Source organism: Bos indicus, chromosome 6, assembly GCF_029378745.1.
Source record: "Bos indicus isolate NIAB-ARS_2022 breed Sahiwal x Tharparkar chromosome 6, NIAB-ARS_B.indTharparkar_mat_pri_1.0, whole genome shotgun sequence".
In the NCBI taxonomy this organism is placed as follows: domain Eukaryota; kingdom Metazoa; phylum Chordata; class Mammalia; order Artiodactyla; family Bovidae; genus Bos; species Bos indicus.
In genome coordinates this window covers 94449046-94471308 of record NC_091765.1, presented here as the reverse complement: position 1 = coordinate 94471308, position 22263 = coordinate 94449046, and the positions used below count along the sequence as shown (strand labels likewise).

Below are 22263 nucleotides of genomic sequence, written 5' to 3'. Positions count from 1 at the left end.
ATATTTCTCAGCATACTGTATAAGGCCAGCATTTCTTTAATAACAAAACCAAAATGAATGTACTTCAAGTAAAGAATAATACAGACAAATATCCTTCATAAAATATTTCATAAAGATTGTGTTGCCCAGGACATGTAGCAGATATACTTTTTGGTTAATATCTATCACAGACATGGCATCAGAATCAGTGAGTACTTCGTCAGACATGTGTATAGTTGACTAATCTGTATTGAGAAAGTATCCATAATCATTCACTGAAAAAAATATTTAAGAAATTAATTAATCCAAGTAGATTTCCAAGGCTTTCAGTTTTCACATAAGCATTAAAACATAAACCTCATTCTTGCTGAAACTTGCTTTAAACAGTAAATCTGAACAACATAGAAAACTATAAAAGAGATGTTATTCCAATGAAAAACTTTTATAGTTAACATCTAATCATTCCTCATCAAGTAAACTTCATCAAATTAGAACTTTTCTGTTCTTTTTAGTTTCATAGTTTCAACAAATGATAGTTTAAGACTGTAGACATAAACAGTTAAGGGCTTTTTTTTCTAGTTCCTTTCTTCTATCATATATTTACAAACTTATTTTAAAATTAATTCAGCTACAAAGATCAAGGAGGGGGTAACAGATTTTCATGTCTGATGCTTGCACTTGCTCTCACTCTTGCTCTGGGTTTGAATGTGTGTGTGTGTGACAGAGAGACAGAGAGACCATTGGCTCCTGTATGTCAACAGAGAAATAATGCTTAGAGGAAAACTTGATTTTGGAAACTGGGTCAGAGGCACAAAATAACATGTTTATAACAAGGCACAAACTGTGAACTACAGCAGAACTTCCCTCATCTATAAGATTTTGTCTTTTTCAGCATCAGTGTAGTCTACACACTAAGTCCCCTACGTATGAACCTTCAGGTTGTAAAACTTCAAAGATGCAAACATGCGTGTGTATGTTCAGTCACGTAAGTAGTTCATGTCTCTGGCGTACATTGTCACATACGTGCATCCTCTTTTGTGTACTTCACTGTATTATTGCTGTGCAACATGAGGAGCTTACAAATGAAGACCGGATGGAACTGGAGGCCCAGAGAAAGGATGAAGAGAGACAAGAAGAAGAAGAAACTGAAGAACCAAAGAGCTACATGTTGCAGGAAATGGCAAGGGGATTTTATTTGTTTGAGGAGGCACTGTTAGTTTCTGAGACATGTACGCGCGTGTGCTGTCAATTCAACAGTGTCCAACTCTTTGTGCCCCTATAGACTATAGCCCACCAGGCTCTTCTGTCCATGGGATTCTCCAGGCAAGAATACTGGAGTGGGCTGCCGTACCCTCCTCCAGGGGATCTTCCCGACCCAGGGATCAAACCTGTGTCTCTTATGTCTACCTGCAATGGCAGGCAGGCTCTTCACCACTGGTGCCAACAGGACCCCAGTGCAGAACAGTACATGATGGTTGCAGCAGTCATTCAGAATGTAATCCAGTGCTACCAAGTCATCTGTGAAGAGAAAGAGTTACTACCCAGATATCACTGAATCGCTTTTTCAAGAGGGTAGATAGAATTGAATCCAGCAAGAAACTAAAACCTATGCCATCAATGGCAGGCTTGAGTGAGATTGCAGCTTGCCCTCTATTTCCTACTGTTAATGGTTCAGTGGCAAAGAATCTGCCTGCAGTGCAGGAGACCCGGATTCAATCCCTGGGATGGGAAGATCCCCCGGAGAAGGAAATGGCAACCCACTCCAGTGTTCTTGCCTGGAGAATCCCAGGGACAGAGGAGCCTAGTGGGCTGCCGTCTATGGGGTCGCACAGAGTCGGACACGACTGAAGCGACTTAGCAGCAGCAGCAGCAGTACTGTATTACTGTACTGTTCAAGGTACTGCACTAGAAGATTAAAAATGTTTCGTTTATTTTTGTCCTTGTTCGTTTTTTATGTATTATTTGTATGAAAAGTATTATAAACCTATTACAGTACACCACTATATAGCCAGTTGTGTTAGTTGGGTACCTAAGCTATGTTAGACTTACAAGCAAATTGGACATATGAACCTGCTTCTGGAAAGGAACTGGTTCATATGTAAGGGACTGACTGTATTCAATATTAAATGTCAAACAAGCCCCCTATGACATTGTGGAAAACTCATCCTACCTTAATAATGGCAGAGTCAGTGGCTCAGAGAAGTCCAAATGAGCTGGGGGAATGCATGACAGTTGCAGCTGTGAAAGACAGAGAAAAAGAGAATACAAAGATCATCTCTCTAAGTGCAAAGAGCCAATGATGGCTCCTAAACACAACCAGCCCTTTTGGCAGCACTTCTCTATGTCAGGTGTGCAAAAAAGTTGCCTGTAGTCTGTTTAAAAGAAAACTGAACGAAAAAATAAGTGAGCCTCTGAGTGAAAGGGAAAAAAAGACATTTAATTAAGTCATGGAAGTGTTAGTTACCAGTCATATCTGACTCTGTGACCCCATGGACTGTAGCCCACCAGGCTCCTCTATCCATGGGATTCTCCAGGCAAGCATACTGGATTGGGTAGCCATTCCCTTTTCCAGGGGATCTTCCCAACCTAGGAATCGAACTGGGGTCTCCTGCATTGCAGGCAGATTCTTTACTGTCTGAGCCACAAGACTTAAAGCCCAGTTAAGTCATAGAGTCAAGGAAGAAGAGGTTTCCAGTTCCACCTCTAATAGTGATTTCTCTGAAATTTCCTAGTTACACTTGAGACCATCTTATTGTGTCGTATGTGTTAGTCGCTAAGTTGTGTCTGACTCTTTGCGACCCCATGTACTGTAGCCCACCAGACTCCCCAGTCCATGGAGTCCTCCGGGCAAGAATACTGGAGTGGGTTGCCATTTCCTTCTCCAGACCATGTTATTAAAAGAGTGTTAAATAATTGCAATATTTTTATAATCTCTGAGAAGAAATTAAGTCAACATAATTAATACAAGTATTCATATCCACCTGTGCCTATTCTTTGCTTTTTTAAGACATGGTGAGTTTAGGGAGAATTTCCCTGAAATTACCCATGCCACTTTCGGGCACATTTGGTCTCCTAGAAAGGAATCTATATTTTACCTCCATGAGGTATGTCTGTGGGGGTGGAAGAGAGGGCAAGAGGGTGACTTGAGATAATCATTACTAAAATGTTTTATTTGCACATGATAATTTCTCCTTTCATAAATATCAGCAAATATGCTTCTCTCCCCTCTCCCTCTCCCTCTCTCTCAGGATATCAGGCAGATAAGAGTTATCAGTAAAGGTCATCCTCAATTTCTGTACAGAAATGATCTGTCTCCGGTATGTAATAAACATTTATCCATGCCTTTATTAGCTATATTGAAGCTGACAGTTCTGTTAAACCATTTTCTTTCATTTTGCTAGGTCATGACGGTTAATGCTGCTAAAAAATCTCATCACTGCTTTTGATCACTGTATTGTCTTCCCTGTATTATCAGAATTTTGTGAAGGTAAGCACTGGCTGGAATGACCTATTAAAGTTACAGCCCGTTGAGTCTCTGGGTTTTTTTTTCTTCTTCTTCTTCTTCTTCTTTTCATCACAATAAAAAAGCAAAGGAGTACAAAGAATAAATTTTCCTCAGGAGGTTATATTTAGTTGGGTAGTTAGCATATTCAGTCAACTCTCAATTATCCATAGCAAAAGGGAACTAAAGTATCAAATATAAATGAAAATCACATATAATCCAAAATTTTCCTTTTAGCTGAATCTTTCACCAGGGTATTCCTAGGATCTAAAAGGACAACGTCACATTTTACTCAAATCTCTTTCTCATCTCCAGGTGTCAGTTTTCAGGAAGTTAGATGAATAAAAAGCAAAAGCCAGAAGAACACACTCATTGAAAAAAACTTCTCCAGACAGTTGAGATGTGCAATGGAAAAAACATGATGGAGGGGGCAGTTTGCATCTGTGCCTTTCCATCTTCTATCCCACACAACCTCTTCTCTTATTCGAAGCAATTTTTAAGAAATCTTTGTTTTTGAGAACTGAAAAATGACAAAATAGCCATAAATACCTGCCTTTGTTAATGGATCAAAGACCTTATAGATCTCCCCAAAGGTCTGTTGTCAGTTTCAAGAAATATGGTTCAGACAAAAATGTAGTTCAAACAAGTTAAAAATTCAAATGTTTCCTTTCAGTTAAATAAATATTTATGGAGTTCTTACTGAATGCCAGGCAGTATGGAAAACTCTAGGAATACAAAAATACAAATGACTCATTTGAGCTCTTATGTAGCTAGAAACGAAGAAGTCACAAAAACAGATATATGAAATTGAAAGAGTGATATCAGAGCACAGAGAAGAAGCATCTTCCCCAGCTCAGGAGATCTTAGAGGATGATTAATTCCATACTGGATCCTGAAGGGCCAGCACAGTTATCCAGGTGAAGAAGAAAAAGACAGGGGAAAGGCACTGTGAGCAAAAGGAACATTGTGAGCAAAGGCACAGATGCCTGACACAGTTCTGTGTATTCATGGAATAGCTGGGATCTCCGAGTTGTCACAGCGCAGCAATCATAACCGTAGGGGAAGAGAAAGCGAAGGAAAAGGCAACTGATAAAACTGGAAAGTGGAGGAAAAGTCCAAATCTTTGGCAGCTATGTAAGAAACTTTAATAGTCCTTCCAAGATAAAGTAACAACCAACATGACCCTAAGTTCCATTATCTGTTTGTTCTTTCTTTCAGTCAACAACAAACCACTTTGCCTAGAGAATCCCAGGGACAGGGGAGCCTGGTGGGCTGCCATCTATGAGGTTGCACAGAGTCAGACAGGACTGAAGCAATTCAGCAGCAGCAGCAGCAGCAGCAGCAACTACTTTCAGTGTTCACTACATGCCAGGCACTGTCCTAGGTGCTGGCGATACAGTGGGGGGAACAAAACCAAGAACTGGACTCATGCTGTGCTCATTCTGATGGGGAAGGAAAGACAAAAGATGACCACAAAACAACAAGTTATATCAGGCGGTGGTAACATGTCAAAGCCTATTTAATCTCTCATCGCTAAAAAGAAAGGTTGAACAAAGAGGACAGGGATGTGAGCCGAGGAGCATGGTGAGCTGTTTCATAAAGAATGGTCGAGGCAAAGACTCCCTGAGAAGGAGATAGTTGATCAAATGCATTAAGGAAATGCATTGGAGGGAACTACTTTTACAGCAGAGCTGATCACACAAGCAAAGATCCTGCAAGGAGAGTGCAGATGGCAAGCTGAAAGGAAAGTGAAGGGGACAGTTTGGAGCAGAGGAGGTCAGGGGATGGGTACAGAGAGATGCAGACTGTGACTACACGTGGGGCTGTTCAAACTTTTATAAAAAAAATATATTGATTTATTTGGCTGCACTAGGTTTAGTTACACCACGTGAACTCTAGGTTTTAGTTACAGCATGTGGGATCTGGTTCCCTGCCCAGGGATCGAACCCCAGCCCACAACATTGGGAGGGTGAAATCTTAGCCACGTGGCCACCAGGGAAGTCCCTGCTCAAACTTTTTGAATCATGATCTAAAATACTACCCTTTACATTGTCACAAATCTATGTGTTTTAAAGACAGATTGAAAGCGAGATTTTTTTTTTTAAGTTTCAGGAAACCATTTTATATGCAGTATGCTCCGTTCTTGTCAATTCAACTTCATCTTTTAAGAAATTCTGGTTACAATCCATTACATTTATTTTACAACCTATTAATAGATCATAACCCACAGCAGGGAAAACACTGGAGCAGGGTCATATAGACTATAAAAATGTGTTCTTTATAAGGTAACCAACACCTAGCCCAGAATGCCCTGGTGGCTCAAACAGTAGAGAATCTGCCTACAACGCAGGAGACCCAGGTTTGATCCCTGAGTTTGGAAGATCCCCTGGAGAAGGGAATAGCAACCCATTCCAGTATTCTTGCCTGGAGAATCCCATGGACAGAAGAGGCTGGCAGATTACAGTTCATGGGATGGCAAAGAGAAGTGACTTAGCAGAGCACAGCACAGTGTGTATTGTTTCTAAAAGAACTGAATTGGAGTTCAGAAAATCTAATCTTTATTCTGTAGAATAATGGTAATTGCTAAAATTAACATAGTTCCAGGCTCTGTTCTAAGCATTTTGCATCAGTTCAGTTCAGTTGCTCAGTCGTGTCCAACTCTTTGCAACCCCATGAACCGCAGCATGCCAGGCCTCCCTGTCCATCACCATCTCCCGGAGTTCATTCAGACTCACGTCCATCAAGTCGGTGATGCCATCCAGCCATCTCATCCTCTGTCATCCCCTTCTCCTCCTGCCCCCAATCCCTCCCAGCATCAGAGTCTTTTTCAATGAGTCAACTCTTTGCATGAGGTGGCCAAAGTACTGGAGTTTCAGCTTTAGCATCAGTCCTTCCAAAGAACCCCCAGGGCTCATCTCCTTTAGAATGGACTGGTTGGATCTCCTTGCAGTCCAAGGGACTCTCAAGAGTCTTCTCCAACACCACAGTTCAAAAGCATCAATTCTTTGGCGCTCAGCTTTCTTCACAGTCCAACTCTCACATCCATACATGACCACCGGAAAAACCATAACCTTGACTAGACGGACCTTTGTTGGCAAAGCAATGTCTCTGCTTTTGAATATGCTATCTAGGTTGGTCATAACTTTCCTTCCAAGGAGTAAGTGTCTTTTAATTTCATGGCTGCAATCACCATCTGCGGTGATTTTGGAGCCCCAAAAAATAAAGTCTGACACTTTTTCCCCATCTATTTCCCATGAAGTGATGGGACCAGCATCTTGCATACACAATATTAATTCATTAAATCCTAACAACAGCCCTAGGGGAGAAGTACAAGTACTACCCCTAAAACCGGAAACTGAGGCACAGAGAGAAAACAACTCACCATAAGCCCTGCACTGCAAAGCCCTGCATATATTAACTGACTTAATCTTTACAACAGCCTTATTTTAAAATTAAGGTAACAGAGGCATGGGGAGGTATAAGTTACTTTCTGTCACAACCAATAATTGGTGGGGCTGGGACTGAGCCCAGAGCAGTCAGCTTCAAAGTCCACGGTCCTGGAGACCATGCCATTCTGCCTCCTTTAGCTGCAATACCTGAGCCAATATGAAATACGAAGATGCCAAGTGAGGCTTTAAGGAAAACGTGATCTCGGGAGAAAACAGCGGCCCCACTATACACATTCAGCATCAATCATTAGATGACAATTTTAATATCCTTACCACCAAGGACTTAGCAAAGATAACTCATGGAAATTTTCTCTTATACTTTCCCCAATCAAACTCTCTACTAGTATTTTTAAATTATCTTGAGGCTGAATTATTTCAGTTATTAATGTCTCTTTGAATCTGCTTTTCTACTTCCCTGAGACCCAAGTTTGGAACACTGTGCCTTTAAAAATTAAAAATGCAATTATCACATGGGATAATCTATGTGTCTATTTCACACCTCATTTTTAAAACTGATAATGATATCTTTTGGTGCTCATAGAGAAAGACACACATCTAGACACATGTATATCTCAGCGTTTATACCTCTTATTAAACAGAAGAATTTCCCTTAAGCTCTTCTTCAGCTGTTGTTTGCTTATCCAGCACTTTACACAAATATGCATATACATATACAAGGAAAGAGTAGGGTGTTACCTTTGATGGTCTGCTCCTTAACCTAAACTATTTTTTGTCATCATGATTACAGATCATTGGTCAGGACCCATTTCCTAAAGAGTCTTTGTTCTCCATGGGGACTCAGCATAAATATACCAATAATAATAATTCATGTTCAAATGCTCTATCAAATCGACTTGGAAATGAAAGTTGGTCATGATAACTCTTCACCATCTTGAGTACAAATGCAGACAACCCAAGTGCACAGATACAACAATGGTCTCTGATCTTCATGTGTGAAGTCACAGGACTCCAAAACAAGAGATGAGGCCTTTGTGGTCATGGGAATCTTAAAGAGACATTTCAAACCACAACCTGGCATTTTTTAATGAGCTCACATTGGTTAAAATTTACTCTAGAGTATGGGCAATAGAAAACCACCCCTTTATCAATAGATAAAGCCTTCAAACCAATCCTAAAGGAAATCAACCCCAAATATTCATTGGAAGGACTGATGCTGAAGCTGAAGCTCCAATACTTTGGCCACCTGATGCGAACAGTCAGCTCACTGAAAAATACCCTGATGCTGGGAAGGATTGAAGGCCGGAGAAGGGGGCATCAGAGGATGAGATGGTTAGATAGCGTCACTGACTCAATGGACATGAATTTGAGCAAACTCCGGGAGATAGCGGAGGACAGAGTAGCCTGGCATGCTACAGTCCCTGGGGTCTCTGAGAGTCGGACATAACTTAGTGACTGCACAACAACAACAACAAAACCTTTAAGTTTCTAAAATTAATTCATCAGTTGGAAAAAAAAAAAAACTAAAGTATCCACTTTCCCATGGTGATGTGGTATTTTAAGCCAGGCATTTTTCTGTGAGAGCTTCCCACTGTTTGGATCTTAATGAATAAAAACAAAGGACCAAATGCTTAACAGCTCTACTAATATTTCTTGTTCTTTTCAAAAGTAGGTCTTGGAGACAACCCATGATAATCAAAACCCACATGGTGGTCAGGTCGTCCTAATTTAACACTACACTCTGCTTCATCCATAACCTTGGATAAGCCCCATTTCACAGTCTAAATCAGTTCCACAAAGAAGAAAGCATATTAATCTTTTTTTTTTTTCCTTTTCTCTCTCAAAAACACCCTGGAGCTCACCATAACAACTATCCTCCAAATGTTTGTTATAGGACAGTGTTACAGTATAAAAATATAACAAACCCTTTCATGTGATACAGACTAAGACAAATCCTCCTTATAGTACATTCTGTACCACACTACGGCAAGATACAGCTGAGCTCATGAGTCTATTTTCAAATGATAAAGTCTTAAAGACTTCAGGAAGGTTATCCCCAGCACTGATACCAGAACAAAAACAAGAGTAGAAATTACATGAACGATAATCAGTCTCTTCTACTTAGAATCTTTAACATGACAGCTTCAAATCCTACCTGATATTGAGCAGAAATGTGGGAAAAAGTTAAATCCACTGCAAAAAAAAAAAAGTATCCAGTCACAAAGTACAAGACAAACAGAACGGGGTATCAGCACGTGGCAACTCCAATATATCTCGTCATTATCATTTAGTGGATGTGTCTTCCCTATTTTTCAGCGAGACACCTAGTCAATAAGAAGAAAAACTATTGATCTACCAACAAGTTTAGTGCAATCTTGAAATAAATTCTGTTCAAACCCAGAAGCCTCCCTCCATGTAATAGTTAAATTACTCACTCCCATGCAAAGCACAAATCCTACCCTTAGGCTATGATCAGCATGATCTTTTATTTGAAGTCTTACAGGCTGTTCAAGGGACAACCCTGATGGGTTTGGCCAAAGAGAAACAACACATCGAGTAGCTCAATGCGGGCCAAGCGAAATGGAGCCTCCCAGTGTGAGGATATTAAATTATGATGGCTGCCACAGGGGGCACAATTGTTAGCGGCCCCCTCCCACTTATGGCCTTGCTCCTCTCTTCCCTGCAGCGAGTGTTCATTGTCATACCTAATATTCAAATGCTTTGATAATGATAAGATTGTCAAGATAATAGCAGGAAACTTTCAGTAGAAACTCAATTTTCCAAAGCCAGCTGTGTTCTCTGGATGGTTCTTCCTTAAGAAGACGCCTTCAAAGAGAAAATCTTTTCCCATGTAAAAAATCAGAACAAAGCTTCTATTATATGGAAATACACATGCACAGGGTCTAAGTTTAGGAGAACAAACGTACATCAGCAAGTCAATACTACACATGGTCAAGAGACAGAACGCTACAGGAGAGAGCAAGCCCAACAAAGCAGACAAGATGAGAAATAGGGCAGCAGAATGGGACGAATCTTTCTTAATCTAACATTCTGTTTGGGGCAGGAGGGTGTTTTCCCCTATCCAGAGAGTTTTAAGTGGGTGCACGCAGGCGACAAGCTCTTAAATCAAGGAAGGATCGCCCATGTGGACTTTATTGATGGCACCTTGTTAGAAGAAGCACTTTGGGTTTCTTTCATTCCTTTCATTTGCACGACATTCCAATCAATAGACCCAGTGAGGTGGGGTGTAATGTGGTTTTTTTGGAAGAACGCTGGTATTGTTAACATGTTCAAAATCTGTATTTCTTAAGGTTGATTCAGGAAACCTTGCCCTTTTGTCCCAATCAACTAATGGTTTTAAGGAAGCGCTACCCTTTGGCTTTCTTTCCTCTGTCAATGCTATTTGGTCTACAGCCATTTTAAATAAGAAGTTTCAATGGATTGAAAAAAAAAAAAGCAGCAGCTGGAGACTAAAGCCCTGCAGGTGGCTGCTGATAAATACAGTATTGTAACTTGCTGGCGTGAGCCCTCTCAAAGTGTTTTGAATACAGGTCAAAAGGCTTGACAAATTCAGGAGTCAATTTTAAATTATAATCTACATGCAAGTAAATCGTTACCCATGCCACCCAAAAGGATTTCTCTTTTCTTTGCTGGTTACATAGGAACAGACAGAATTTCATTCACCTTTTACGCATAGACTTATTTCAGTGTATTCATTTCATTATAACCAGAAATGCATGGTTATTCCAGTCACTTTATATCTTAAAACAATAGTGGCCAATTCTTTAAGGAGGGATAACCTATATTTTAACTATATATATATGAGAAAGAATATCCTTTAAGTACATTTTTTCTCTTTGTGGTATTTTTTAAACCATGAGAAGAAAAGCACTATAGAAAGACACAGAATTGCTTATTTCCATTTTGACATCATTTGGGACCAACAGATACTCTACCTGGATTCACCTCATTTGGCCACCTTTACCCTATGGTTCTTTGTCCTCTAGCACTTATGCTTCTCATTTTCACAGAATTAGTCAGCATATTTCTTCAGAAGTATTGTCTTTTTATATTTGCCCTCTCTCCATATTTAAGGTTTAGATTTCCCAACACCAAGGATCAGGTCTTTTATTGACTTTTGGCATATCCCAAAGCAAGCCTTTCTCTGTTTAATGTGAATGTTTAATAAAAAATAATAAAGAATAAATAAGATTTAAGAAGGCTATAGAACAACTTTCTAACAGTGCTCTTATTTTTCAGATATGTTGCCAGAGAAGGAGAACTATGTTATATAATTTTGAAGTGTTTGATTTTCCAAGGATGATTATGTGAGTAATCAGTCACTTCAGTCATGTCCAGCCACAGTCTGACTCTTTGTGACCCTGCCAGGCTCCTCTGTCCATGGGATTCTTCAGGCAAGAATACCGGAGTGGGTTGCCATTTCCTCCTCCAGGGGATCTTCCCAACTCAGGGATCAAACCCAGGTCTCCTACACTGCAGGCAGATTCTTTACCATCTGAGCCACCAGGGAAGCGGTGATTATATATTCTTTTATAGTAAAATCACAATAAAAGAAAAATAAAATAATTCTTAAAAGAAGGAAGATCTGAAGAGGCACATTAGTCCTCACCTTGACTGACCCAATTCAAATACACTATCACTTTATTAATCAATAGCACAATTGAGGGGCAGAGGTGGAGATGAAAAATTTTTATAGATCTTGCTGCATGTGGGAAGTGAGGAATGTATATCTTCTAATCTGGACCTTGACTGAACCTATGCAAATGGAGAAAAGAAATGGTATTTTCTAAAAAGGAAGTGGAATACCATCTCACCATCCTCCATCTACTAATAATAGCATTCATTCATTCAACAGAATTTTTGTAAACATCTACTCTATGCCAGGCATTTTTCTGGGCACTGAATACCACAGGTGAATACCACAGTCATCACTGAATCACATTCTAGTTGAGGTAAACAGACAGTAAACAAGAAATTTTTAAATAGGTCATAGGATGATAAGCATCTTTGGAAAAAATAGAGAAGGGTATGTCAGTGGATGGTTAGGATGGTTGCAGTTTCATAGACAAGGCAGACAGTGAGGGAGATGACATGAGGGAGGTAGGAAGGACTGGAACACACAGGGACTAGTGTGCCCTATGTGTCAATAAGCCAGGATTCTTTTTTAAGTAATAAAAGAATTCATTAGGGCCTTTAGGCAGCAAATGATGTGATCTTATATCCACTTGAGGAATCATTCTTTTGCATGAGAGAAATGGTACAAGAATAGAGACAGGAAGCAATATAAATTTGAGAGACAAAAACACTTAAAAATGTATTTAAAGTCATGGGACTGCCTGAGACTACCTCAAGAAAAAAATACACTGAGTGGAAAGGAGGTCTGAGGACAGAATCTGTGAATGTTTAGTCTGGAAGAGGAAGCGGTTGGGATCTGTCTGACACTCTGGCTCTCAAGTCATTGATTATAATGCCTCAGGTAGCAGAAGTTTCCATACCTGGACACTGTCTGTAAAGTAGACAATTCCTCACCCTTCTCCCTGGAGCTGAAGAAGGAATGAAATGGGTAATGATTTTCCAGTGCTAATATTTGCACTGAAGAGACACCATGGACAGGGAATACATGCTTGAGTTTCTTGACCTAAGAGAGTCTGGTGATTCTTAGATGAAAGGCTAGATTTGATATTCCATTTGAAGAAGATAGATTTAAAGACCTTTCAGAGAATCTAATAAGAGGCAGGAGTCAGAGTGAGTGAGTGAGCAACTGTTTCAGGCTAAATTGTGTCTGACTCTGTTGTGACCCCATGGACTGTAGCCCACCAGGTTTCCTCTGTCCATTGGAATTTCCCAGGCAAGAATACTGGAGTGGGTTGATATTTCCTTCTCCAAGGGATCTTCATGACTCAGGGATCGAACCCACATCTCCTGCATTGCAGGTAGATTCTTTACTGATGAGTCACTTGGACACCCAAGAGTAGGAAGAGAAGTATAATTAAGAAGGGAAGAAAAGAGGCCAGATAGAAGAGAAGGAAGAACAGAAAAGAAAACTAGCATTAATTTAAGAAAAGAGTATGGCTTATGGGCAATGTTGTTGTCACAAGATGTACAGTAGGTGATTTTGGGTAGTATGTAGATTCTGAAAATATTTATGTATTGTGTATTTATCATACAGTTATCTTTGGGCAATTAAATTGTTTACTTTTGTACTTTCAGGAGTGAGAGAACATTTCCTATTTTTAAATTTTTCCTATTTTACTCGACAAAAAAATAGAATGTCAGTTTAAAGGGAAAAATACTAAATTCTTAATCTCCAGAATCCTCAGATTTCTTATCAATACAATGGGATACAATCTGTATTTCAGGGTTGCTATGGTAACTAACAATAAGGGTACATCTAGTATAATGCCTAGCAGGCTCTCAATAATAATGAAAAAATATTGTTACTATTAATATTTTTAAGTACCTAGTATGTGCTAAGTGTAAAAAAGATTATGACATTAGTGGGAACATAGGTTAAAATCTAAAGGCAAAACAAATCAGGAGAAACAATCCTATTACAAAATCAGCAGAAAGAAAAGAGTGAGGTGGTCACGAATGACAGTAAAGTAAAGCAAAAACTAAAGTTAGAAAATAAAGTTTTTGACCTCTCTGATGTTCCAATGGTGAAGAATCCACCTAGGTTCGATCCTTGATCTGGGACAATCCCACATGCTGCAGAGCAACTAAGCCCATATGCCACAAATACTGAGCCCACGTGCCCTAGAGCCCATGCTCCGCAACACGAGAAGCCATCCCAGGGAGAAGTCCGTGCACCACAGCTCAAAAGTAGCCCCTGCTCACTGCATCTAGAGAAAGCTTGCACAGCAACAAAGACCCAGCACAGCCACAAATAAAAATTTTTAATTAGTGGGAAAGTAATAAAATTGGGAGTCGGGGACTGAAGAGAACAAGACGGTGGCATGATTTTGACATGGCGCTAAAGAAACCAGGATGAGACTTGACTCATCAAGTTGCTAAGCAAAGAACAGAAGCAGAGACTCTTGACCTGGAGACCACGGTGGGTTCTGGGAGATGTCTGAAACCACTAAAACCGGGTGGTGAAATGTTACATATGCAAATATCAGAGCAAGCATTTTTCTAAATAGATGGTCCATGTCTCCCATCAGAGTTTCAGAGACTGGTGGCCTCAAATTTTTCAGTATTTCTGACTCAGCCAGATCAATTAGTCAACTGAAAACATCTGGAAGATATTTCTCTACATTAATATATGTGCTATTCCAAGTTTGCCAAGCATTGGAATGGCGTTGTACTTAAAAAGTCTTGGGGAAAGGGGTCACGGTGCCATCAGCATTATTTTTCCGGCTGGGTTTATGTTAAGCTATGGCCAGACCTGCTATAGGCCCGATGGACAGAGACACAATTAGTATGTGAAAGCATGTAACTGAAGCATGATAAGAGTGTCCTTAGATGACAATGACATTGATCCTTGAATGGTGGCATTCTAAGCATTAGAGATGGCAGTGAGCATGCCGCCTTCTGTGTTCCCACCTCCACCAGATGACCCTGACCACCAAACTCTGGGCATATTGGGGAAGACCATGGGGAGCCAGATTCAGACACTCTTCCATCTAATCTCATGGTTTCCTTTGCACTGCTTCTTCCTGGTTCAATAATTAGTGAATTTACCAACAACCTTGGGCTTTCCAGGAGGCACTAGTGATAAGAACTCACCTGCCAATGCAGGAGACATAAGAGACGCAGGTTCAATCCCTGAGTTGGGAAGATCCCATGATGGAGGGCAAGGCAATCCACTCCAGTATTCTTGCCTGGAGAATCTCACGGACAAAGGAGTCTGGTGGACTACTGTCCATAAAGTCGAAAAGAGTTAGACAGGACTGAAGCAACTTAGCACACACACCAGCAACCTTAAATCAAAGCTAAGTCACCTTTACACCAGCCCCCTCCTTAGGGAGCAAAGTCAGCCAGCCTCAAACAGCTAGTTGGAGATAACACTCCACCTATTTTATCACAACCCAATACTTTCATTAACATTTCATGAATATCTGTGGTTCCATAAGCAAACTCAGAGTTTAGCACTGCAGATAAAAAATGGATAGCATTTACTTCACTAGTTCCAGCTCATCCTGAAAAAGATCTTTGTTAATTTCTCTAACCAGAGAAAAGGAAAAGAAGATGAACCTCCCAAAAAAGAAGCCAAATTTAAGGGGAAAATGTAAATTCCAGAATATATTTTCAAATATCCGACTTTCTTGACTATTCCTAAGCATTTCTAAGTCCGCCTACTATAGTCCACCAGGCTTCTTTGTCCATGGGATTTTTCAGGCAAGAATACTACAGTGGGTAGCCATTCCCTTCTCCAGGGATCTCCCCAACCCAGGTATCGAACCCAAGTCTCCCCCATTGCAGGCAGTTTTTTTACCATCTGAGCCACCAGGGAAGCCCCACTATAACTACTACATGTTTTAAAGGTGAGAAAAAATGGTAAGAATGTGTTTTCCATGGTTGAAAGGATGCCACAATGCAAGTTCTAATAGGAACTTACCAGAAACTGCTCAGTAACAAAGATTTTGAACACCAAAAAAAAAAAAAAAAAAAAAAGAGAAAATAAAACAAGTACAAAGTAGCCATAAAATAAATTGATAAATAAATAATTAAACCAAGAATGACTTCAAATGTTAATTTCTTTCAAACAGAGGCTCAGTTTCCATATCTAGTGAAAAATAAAGCTTTCTTGGTTAAGGCAAACAACTGTCATCAACACCCCTAAAATCCATATTTGATTAAGGTCAGGATGACTAGCTCTTGAAATTCGGATCTCTTGAAGATGAAGATCCTTATCTCAAGAACTAAGAGAAAGGAACCCAACAGGTATTATTAGCATATTTTTAAAGAACAACTTTAGCTTTGTATAGTGACTTTCTCATCTTGGAACATCAATTTTTCTCTCAATTTGTTCAGTTTACAGCTAGGAACAAAACAGGAGGTCAAGTACAGTAATGGGTAAGAAAAGCATAAAGGAATATATTTTGCAGTGACGATTCCAACAGACACTTAGAGTCACATACGGATCATGTCTTCTTAGAAAAAATAAAAAGTGTTAGTCGCTCAGTCGTGTCCAACTCTTTGTGACCCCCTGGACTGTAGCCCGCCAGGCTCCTCTGTCCATGGAATTCTCCAGGCAAGAATACTGGAGTGGGTTGCCATGCCCTTCTCGAGGGGATCTTCCCAACCTAGAGATCAAACTCAGATCTCCTATATTGCAGGCAGATTCTTCACTGTCCAAGCCACCTGAGAGTCTTGGGGGAATACAGAACAGTGACATTTTCCGTGAGCATTTCTTTCCTCCCAGGTGGAGCCTTTAGGAACCACAGCACTTGGTAACCTACAGTGAAATCCACATTGGAGGTGCGTCCTGCCCTGAAACGCGTCTCCTTTCTTTAAGTTCCTTTTGCACAGAGCTGAAGGGAGGTTCGGAGAGGTGCAGTGTGGGACAGAGAAAGGGAAAAAACCCTTTCTTCACACTCGTGCTGCTATGAATGCGGACCATCTGTGCCCCAGCTGGAGTGCCGGCAATGGTCTGGCACTTGAACCACACCATATTTACAGATCTAAACACAAATGGCTACTGCCTGATTGTTTCATGATTCATTAGTCAGACAAGCTCTCCTCTCCCGCCAGCACAGCTGTTACAGAGTAAACCTTTGTCACTTAATAGGCCTGATTATTACTTTCCATCAAAGGTATTGATCTGTGTCACCTCTACTTAAGGGAATGGGGGAGAAGAAAATGGGGGAATAAAATGTACCAGGAAAACAGGAACATGAAAAAGAAGAAAATGGGGACAAGAGAGGGACGTTAGGCGGGGTCGGGGACAATGGCTTTCTCCCTTGCTCTCGCTTGCATGACCTGAATATCTGGACCCCGTGTCTTTGGCCGCAGTGACTGACTTTCTCAGAAAGAGGAGCCATGCCTCACACGGTGGGCAGCCCTGAGCCCCCAGACCATGGCAGTCACAGACCCTGACCACACGGATCTCCTTGCTCCACGAGAGGTACACGGTGAACTGAACCAGAAATCTGTATCAATTAATAAACCAAGCCAGTGTGCAGATCAAATACAGGCTCTGGAGGGAATTTTTATAGCTCCTTTAATTATCTCCTTTTATTTAACAAATAAAGTGCAGCTATAACCCTGGGCTGTTCCCTGTGAGGCACAGCATTCGCCCAGGTTGGGGGTGGGGTGGGCTAATGTCCTGTCTGCCTGCCAGGCAGGCACCTGGGGCAGAGCACTGGCTGGGGAAACGATGCACCAGCTCAGAACCCTGACCAGGGCTCCGCCTCGCTCTCACCTCTTCTGACCACTTTCCTCACTTTGTCTTTTTTTCCAAGAACTCAGAGGAACAAAAAGGGAGAGGACTCCCTGGGAGGGGATAGACAAAGACTATCAGAAATTACACCAACTCAGTTAAAAATAAAGGTGGAGTCCCACCAACACTACCACCACGACTATTATTTGGGAAGCAAGACTTTTAGAAAAGGAGATCAGAGGTCATCTATCTAATCTGATTTGCCTATAAGCAAAGGAAGTCCAGAGAGGTTTAGAAGCTTCCTCCTACTACGCAGTGTTTTGTGTGGGACAGCTGAGTCTAAAAGAAAAGTCCTCTGCTAACCTGTCCATTTTAACTGCCAGCCCTCCAAATACCAAAATCTCAATTCAGACGGGGACTGTTTTAAATAATATTGTACCTCTTAGAGCCTGATAGAAAGTGAAAAGTGAAAGTGTTAGTCACTCAGTCGCATCTGACTCTTTGAGACCCCACAGACTGTAGCCTATTGGGCTTCTCTGTCCATGGAATTCTCCAGGCAAGAATACTGGAGTGGGTTGCCATTCTCTTCTCCAGGGGATCTTCACAACCCAGGGATTGAACCCTGGTCTCTGGCATTGCAGGTGGATTCTTTACCATCTGAGCCATCAAGGAAGCCCCTGTTTTAACTGATATTATACCTCCTGCAGCCTGAAAGAAGATAAGATCATAAAAGAATGAGACCTTTGATCAGAGCTGGTGGAATCACCCTTAGTATAGTCACATTTGTAACTATAGAAGAATAGCATTTTATTTTATATAGTATACATACACATATGCATTGGGAAGCCTCTAAAGCAGTTATATAGTATACATACATGTATGCATAAATATCACACACAAGTAACCCCCTACATGCAACCACTTAACAACTCAGTCTTCTGAGACTCCAACACTGGCTGATTCCCTTCTCCTTATCTCCGTAACACTCACTGCAATTATTACCCAAATCTAGCATATTAAAGGGACCTTTATTACTCCTTTTCCCTAGACCTCACTCTTCAATTGTATGCATTGTCATTCCAGTTCACAAGAGGTCAACAGCCTTGCTAAGCCCCTACTGTTTGTTTTATGGTGCTCACCACAGTTGATGGATTGACAAGACTAGACACTGGGACTCTCCACTGAGTGACCAACAATAGAATCAAGAGACAAGTTCACCACCCCTCAACTCAGTCTGTTCAGAATTAAAGGAGATGGTCAGAACTTGATTTGCTTAAGTTCCTGTCTCCAAAGACATTGCTAATGAGTCTAACACTGAAAGATATCTGAAGGGATTGTGGCCCTGGGGAGCTGAACAAGCCCATTTCATACTTATTTTATTCTCAGTAGGCCCTTGGCCAAGGGTAGGATGCTAATGGCTTGAGATCACTTCTGACTCAGCCCAGATTTTAATCAGCAAACTGGCAATGAAAGACCCCTTGTCCCATTTCCATGTGTATATTTCTCCAGGTGGTTTAATTGTTCCACTTGATATCCATATCCAGGGCCATCTAGTCATCTCCCTTTCCATTCCCAGTCACCAAATGGCATTGGAAATTTTACTCTTTGAAAGCACGCAGTCTATGTTTTGGCACCCATAAAACATTTTTTAACAGAAATCATAACCCTAATTCTTCTATATAAAACAGAAATCAGACTTGGATGCAAATGAAATCTTAATGATAGACAACTTTCAGCTTTCCAAACCAGAGTTTCTTTTTGTAATTTACATCTATCAATTGACAGAACCAATATGATTTTATGTGGGCACAGTTTGGCAACTGGGAACTCCATATAATATACTATACTTGAAATTCATATAAAAAGAAAGCTGTCAGCAGTAGAATCTGATTAAAGGGCATTTGTTCTTAACAGGGTGGGGGGTGAGCTGCTGGGGGTGGCAGAGGGAAGGTACCAGCTTATAGTCATAAAAAAAGAAACTGATTGGCAAGAACTCATGTGAAAATGCCAAAGTATTAAAAATACACTTCAATGTTTTCTCTGTTTATATTCCACTTGATAATTTGATTTTGAATCTCAACATGCGTTTCTCCCAACAAATTAACAGTGGACCTTAAAATTAAAAATGGACCTTACCTAGAAATCTAGGTATGATGACAAATAGCATTTGAAAGTATCTTCTAAAAAAAAAATCCTGAAAATTGTCTCCAACATATGACAGATAGTTTGATATGCCTTAACAAATTTTAGTGAGGCAAGAAGGATACGTATATTACTTTAATTTTATAGGCAGGACAATGATGGGTTAAAAGATCAAGAATAGAGAAATATCACCAAACAATGTTTATAAAGCTCCTACTTGTCTGAAATGCAAAAGAGCTGCTGGTTATTTCCCCAGAAAGACCTATGTATAAGGCTTCCCCCATGGCTCAGCAGTAAAGAACCTGCCTGAGATGCAGGAGCTGCAGGAAACATGGGTTCAATCCCTGGGTTGGGAAGATCCCCTGGAGGAGGGCATGAAGACCCACACCAGTATTCTTGCCTAGAGAATCCTATGGACAGAGGAGCCTGGTGGGCTACAGTCCATGGGGTCACAAAGAGTTAGACATGACTGAAGCATTAAAAAAGCTTCTCTGTTGTCTCAGATGGTAAAGAATCTGCCTGCAATGCAGGAGACCAGCATTTGATCCCTGGGTGGGGAAGATCCCCTGGAGAAGGAAACAGCTCCTACTCCAATATTCTTGCCTGGAGAATTCCATGGAAGCATTAGAAAAATGACCCGAGTTCAATGTCTTATCAACAGCTTTGTTTTGGGGGAAAGCATAAGAGAAAATCCACTCTCTGGCGTCCAGTAGTGCTCACGTGTTCTGGAGGCAGCCATGCACAGGAAGCCCTGAGTCTGAGTACTTTCTACTCAGAATAAAACAAAACATATACGTGCAGCTAATTAAAAAACAATGTGCCTTTAAAAATAGCATAACACTTGTTCTTATAGAGCTACATTATTTAACTAAATATACATGGAACAGCTGGGACTAAAACCCCTAAAATACATTCAGCAGATTGCAATGAAAACCTACGTTTGTATTTAGTTACCTACATGTTTTAATATGGTACACGCAACCAAAGCTAACAGTACTCAAGGTTGAATAATTGTGTTTCTCACTCCTAAAAATGGCAACACCAAAGTATGTTCTAGAAAATGCTTTTTTTGTTAAATATGTTTTCTTTTTTTTTCTTTAAGGGTGAATGCTCACAGAAATTTTAAAACTGGATTGTATTTATATCTGTCTTTTCTAAGTTTAAAACTCATCATAGCACATCCTAAAATGTCTCTAGTCAATGTGCTACAAATGTGGGTTGTAAAATAATAAATAAATAAATGAACAATAGCCAACACGTATGACTCACTATGTGATGGTCATGCATATATCAACTCCATCATCAGCATACCCTATAAGTTAAGTTCTCTTAGTATCCAGATTTTACAGATGAGTGAACTGAGTCACAGAGAGGTACCACAGACAGCTGATACGTGTCAGAGCTGGAATTCAAAATCAGGCTGTCTAGCTCCAGAGTTCTTGATCTTAAAGTTTACAAATAAAGATAACTCTACAGAGGAGGGGGAGAGAGTAAGAAAGAAGGAGGGAAGGGGAAGGTAGGAAGGAAAAGAAAGAGAGAGAAGGGAAGCAAGCAGTGAAGGAAGGGAGGGAGAATAAGAAATACTTTTTAAAAATTGAGTCAAAAAACAGGGGAGGTCGGGAGGGTGGGATAATTTGCCTTTATAATGCAATAGGAAAATCTGAAAAATTCTCTTGAGGAATTACAGGAAGTCTCTTTGACAACTGGAACAGGTTTTTTGGAAGGAAGGAGGGAAGTGGGGGGTGGCTGATGCCAACTGAACCCTGCTATGACCTTGGTGGAGGAGAAATGACTACAGATTCAGTCCTCCTGCGCCAGCTCTCAGGGCCTCCCTTCCAGGAATGCGTCCATCTGCCCCAGCCTCCCGAACATTGCAAACACTGCTCCTCCCCACCTGGACTTAAGAAGATGTCAAGGGATAAGACACCCGGAAACCTAAAATACAAGCGTAGTGATGCATGGTCACTTGGCAACAGTGGGGTGTGCTTTGCTTCATGCCAACAAATGGAGCCTGCCTTCTTGCCAGCAGCCCAGACTTTCAGCAAACAGACGACATGGCAGAAGCAGGGGCACAGAAGCAGAAGGGATCTGTCCAGCAGAGGAGAAATCTTCCACACATTCATGGGGAAAAAAATGCAGGAGAAAAGAATAGATTATCACTGACAGTAACAGCAGGATGTTTGTGATAAAAGAAAGTACTTGTAACTCAGCGATACTGTGGAGCATATTAACTGGGAACAGAAATATTATGTAATGATATGTCACTGAGCGAAAGCTTGGAGGACTAGTCCACAAAAATAAGCAGAGATGCCAGTCTGTATTTTGGACTTAGAGCTGGAAATGAAGGTCATCAAGAACCTTAGCAGAAATACCTTAGAGTTTTGTGGTTTGAACAAGATGAGGGTTTGTTCTATTTTATTTTTTTTTTCCTTTGGTACATTAGCCCTTTTTGGGTGCCTCCCCTGGTATTTAAAGAATAGAAACAAAGATTTGGTAAGCCATGTCAGGAAGGTCCCTGGGAGGAGGGCATGGCAACCTAATCCAGTATTCTTCCCTGGAGAATCCCATGGACAGAGGAGCCAGGCATGCTATGGTCCATAGGGTTGCAGAGTCAGACACAACTGAAGTGACTTAGCATGCATGCACGTGGCCCTATTTGGAAATTTGGAACATTTTACGTATATCTTGGGGCTTCCCTGGTGGTTCCGATGGTAAAGAATCTGCCTGCAATGCAGGAGACATGGGTTCGATCCCTGGATCAGGAACATTCTCTGGACAAGGGATTGGCTACCCACTTCAGTATTCTTGCTTGGAGATTTCATTTGCAAATAGAGCTTGTCAAATAATTTATGACCTTGAACTTCTAGACAGCCATTGTTTTCTAGTAA

At 40.8% G+C, this 22263-nt stretch overlaps 1 long non-coding RNA gene across 2 annotated transcripts in view; it reads right to left on the bottom strand.

The window, feature by feature from the left end:
- LOC109560180 (uncharacterized) overlaps positions 1-22263 on the bottom strand; it is a 141025-nt gene that overhangs the window by 9764 nt on the left and 108998 nt on the right. Inside the window, exons 2-3 of one of the 2 annotated variants that reach the window (XR_011567249.1) lie at positions 2150-2217; positions 1387-1497 (exon numbers count right to left, since the gene is read on the bottom strand). This is a non-coding gene — a long non-coding RNA (uncharacterized lncRNA). The remainder of the gene's footprint in view (positions 1-1386; positions 1498-2149; positions 2218-22263) is intronic. The other variant, XR_011567248.1, reaches the window with a different exon arrangement.